The sequence below is a fragment of the Castor canadensis genome, chromosome 1, assembly GCF_047511655.1.
Source record: "Castor canadensis chromosome 1, mCasCan1.hap1v2, whole genome shotgun sequence".
NCBI lineage: Eukaryota > Metazoa > Chordata > Mammalia > Rodentia > Castoridae > Castor > Castor canadensis.
This window is the reverse complement of record NC_133386.1, coordinates 143,074,959-143,079,198: the sequence shown is the minus strand read 5'-3', so window position 1 is coordinate 143,079,198 and position 4,240 is coordinate 143,074,959. Positions and strand designations below refer to the sequence as shown.

Sequence of the window (4,240 nt, the reverse complement as noted above, 5' to 3'; positions counted from 1 at the left end):
CTTATTTTTTACCTTTTTGTATTACAAATAAAGGGAAAAGAAAAACCAAGATGATATAAACACTCTTGTACATATTACTGGCATAGAGCCAGGAAAATTGGTAGGAAAAATAACACATGTATCTTCAATTTTACAAGATATTTTGAAATTATTTACAGCAAATCATTAATTTTAAATAATGAAAAATAAAAATTCAAACTTCTCAGGTTTTATGTTAGTTTTAATGAAAAAAAATGTGCTAAAGCCTTGAAAATATGACAATATGTCATTTTGCAAAGTATTATTTTATTATGCTTGTTGAAAGCTATGACATGGTATAGTTTGATTGTAGTGTGTGCTAGGATTCTGGACTAAAGATTTATTTCTCTCAAATGTAGATCCAGTTGTTCCATCACCAAGTAGTATAATCACTGGCCTTTTCCCACTCAGCCTTATTCCAGTTTAGAGCATAACTCAATTTATTCATTCATTTTACTCTTGAGAAACACTTTGATGGAGTGTTGCTCCATTGAATGGTGCTGCTATGAATATTATTGTCTATATTTTTGTAGGACATATTTACAACATTTTCCTGGTTTAACACTCATGACAGAATTATCTACATTGCAGGATATTTCAATTCATTTTTAATATCTTGTTTCAACTATATAATATACTAACCTGAGTTGAAAGTATGTCACTTTGGCATGCATTGAGAGTTTATATATCTATTGATAAGTTTCTGTACCTCCTCTTTTCTTCAACAGGTAAGTTTTGTTTCTAGGCTCTAATTTTATAAAATATTTTGATTTTTAGTAGATAATGCAATCAAATTTTGTACTAAATTTAGGCCTGTTCAAAAACGAAAACAGGAGACATACTACATGTTTATAAAGAAAAGAATGGTTAATTGTGGCATTTTACAATTGAATGTTCTGAAATCATAATGTTTTGGGTTTTTTAAGTTATTGTTGTTGTCCAAAAGCACTTTGTGAGTTGTAAGTGCTCTGCTGTATTTCAGAACAAATGATATCAGCTTCTTATTTGTAAAAAATAAAAATCAATAATCTGGGGTTTAACATTTCATTAATTCATAAATCACTTTGAGGTAAAATTATTTCTGCACCATGTTAGTTTTCCATTTCCTGGACATAGTATTTATTTATTTATAGGTTTCAGTTAAGATTTTCCAATTGTTAGTTATGTTAAATCCTCAGTAATTAAAACTATTGCAAATGATTTTATTTGTGCAATGTGTTATTTACTGTGTCAGTCACATTTTTCATTTCTGTGACATATATCTGAGGAAAGCAACATAAAGGGAGACAAGATTTATTTGTACTCAGTATATTAAAGGTTTTAATCCATGAATGGCTATTATTCTGGTACTGAGATGAGACAGAAAATCATGGCAATAGAAAACTGAATAAAGAGACTGTTCCCCTTATGTCCACCAAGGAACAGAGGGGGAAACATGAAGGGGACAGGGAATAAAAACCCCTCAAAGGCATTCCCTCACTAGTCTACTTCTTCCAACCAGGCTCCACCCCCTAAAATAACTCCAACAGCTGGGGACTGAATCTTGAATTCATGAGACTTTGGAGAATATTCAAGCAAAACTCATAAAATTATATTATTTATAAAATATATTTTTATAGATCACTTCCAATGACATTTTAAAGTTAATGAATTAATGCTAGAAAATTATGTATAAACACAGATATTCCTTGAACTTACAAAAATTAATATTAATTAGCCAGGTGCTGGTAGCTCATGCCTGTAATCCTAGCCACTTGAGAGGCTGAGATCTGGAGGATCACTCTTTTAGACCAGCCTGGGCGAGTAGATTGTGAGACCTCCCATCTCCAAAATAACCAGAGCAAAATAGACTGGAGGTGTAACTCAAGTAGTAAAGTGCCTGCTTTGCAAGTGTGAAGCTCTGAGTTCAAATCCCAGTCCCACCAAAAATAATTAATTACTTGTGTAAAATAACTACTATTTTTGTCTTAACATATTTTTATCTTGCTCATATCATAAATTTGAATCTCTAGATAGTGGTCACTCTATATTTTTCTTTCATGAAACCTTATAAAATATGCAGTTGTGTGTATAAAGATATGTGTTTACATATGCATGTGTGTTTGTGGTTATATATAAATATGTATATATATATATATATATATATATATATATATATATATATAAGTGGTTAGGTGTGTTGAGATTTATATTGTGATAAATATAAGTATAAAACAATAATTATTGTGAATATTAGAACTCATGGCCAGAATCCACACATGGAAGAAGATACTCATAAATTTGATACCATTTATTTCTCTATCACTCCAAATAAAGAACTAGTAAATATAGAAATTATCACAAAAGTCCCAAAGGATCTCTTTACAATCAGAGCCTTCTGAGACACTGAACTGCAGAGACCCAATCAGATGCACATATTCAAGGTCATAAGACTCACCTTTTAATTATTAATTTGGCATTTTGTTTCTATTTCCTGTACTAATTTGATTAATTTTCTTGTCTAGGAAGTTGCTAATGTTAAAGAGTGCAACATGCTCTCCTCCTGTCATTTGTCATGTCTGGAGCCAACAGTTCCAGGCTGACCACAGAAATCTTTATATTGAATGGTGTCCCTTGACTGGAAGCTGCACACATCTGGATTTCCCTCCTGTTCTTTTTCAGATACATCATTGCTCTTGTGGGGAATATTGGGCTCATTCATCTCATTGTTCATGAGGAGGTCCTCCATCAGCCTATGTACTACTCCCTGGCCCTGCTCTCATTAACTGATACCTGTATGTGCACCAGCACTATACCAACATGCTATGCATATCCTGGTTCAACCTCGAGGAGATTGATTTTAAGGCCTGCCTTGTGCAGATGTTCTTTGTGCCCACCTTCACAGCAATGGAGTCTGGCATGCTCATGCTCATGGTACTGGACCACTATTTAGCTATCTGCTGCCCCTTATGCTACACCACCATCCTCACCAACCCTGTGATTGCGTAAGACTGGTCTTGCAACCTTCTGGAGGAGAGCAATGCTCATCGCATTCTTTCCTTACCAAGCGTCTGCCCTATTGCTGAGGAAAACTTATCCCCCACACCTACTGTGAACACATGTCTGTGGCCAAGGTATCCTGTGGTAATGTCAAGGTCAATGCCACCTATGGACTTTTGGCAGCCCTTTTGATTGGGGGATTTGATATGTTTTGTATTTCTGTGTCTTACACTATGATTTTGCGGACAGTGGTGAGTTTGTCATCTGTTGAGGCTCGTCATAAGGCATTTGGCACATGTACCTCCCATTTATGTGCTATAGTCATCACATGTTCCAGCCTTATTCACCATTTTTACTCACCGATTTGGGGAACAAAATATTCCCCATCATATTCACATCATTATTGCCAATCTCTATCTATTGTGTCCTACCACTCTGAACCCCATTGTTTATGGAGTCAAGACCAAGCAGATCCGAGAAGGAGTCATCAAACTATTTTGTAAGGAAAAGCATGTGCTTGGAATGGAATATGTTCATTAATTAATATAAAAAAAGAGAAAAGATTATATTTTAGATGATAGTTGAGTGAAAAGTTAAAAAATATACTGATCTTGCAGGACATGGTGGGTCATGCTTGTAATTCAAGCTATATATACAAATGCAGATTGTGGTCTGAGGCTGAAAACAAGACCCTGTCTGAAAAATACTAAAGCAAAAAAAAGAAGAAAAAGTGAGGGGCCAGGGGGCATGCTTCAAGTGGTAGAGCAAGTCTAAGTTCAAATCTTATACTGTCAAAAACAACAAATCAAAACAAACAAAACACTGTTCTCATTTCAGAAAACAATATTTATTTAATAACTGCTATAATGTTGAATTCTAATTTGTAGAGGTAATTAGTAATGGAAATCAATTATATGAATAAGAAATAAGTATCCCAAATTTGAGGAACATTTTTAAAAGAATTTCATATCAGTGTGATTCAAAGGCTGATTGAAACCTAAATTCTCAATGTATTTTGCATGTTGAATAAATCTCAAATGGGACGTCTGTCAGAAAAATAAATATATTTACTTCTCCTATAAGCAAATCTTCTCAAGGGAAACTAAAAAAAAATTGCTAAAGGCCTCTGAAACTTGCCTTAGTGAAATCTGTTACTTCTACAATTCTTTGCATGTTTTTATGCAGCTGTTTTTGATTATAAAAATTATCCCATGCTTGCACAGGTTGCATGTATTCCCTACTA

At 33.8% G+C, this 4,240-nt stretch overlaps 1 pseudogene; it reads left to right on the top strand.

Moving 5' to 3' along the window:
- Positions 1–2,572: 2,572 nt before the first annotated feature.
- Positions 2,573–3,537, top strand: LOC109676164 (olfactory receptor 52N2-like; annotated as a pseudogene).
- The last annotated feature ends 703 nt before the right edge of the window (positions 3,538–4,240 follow it).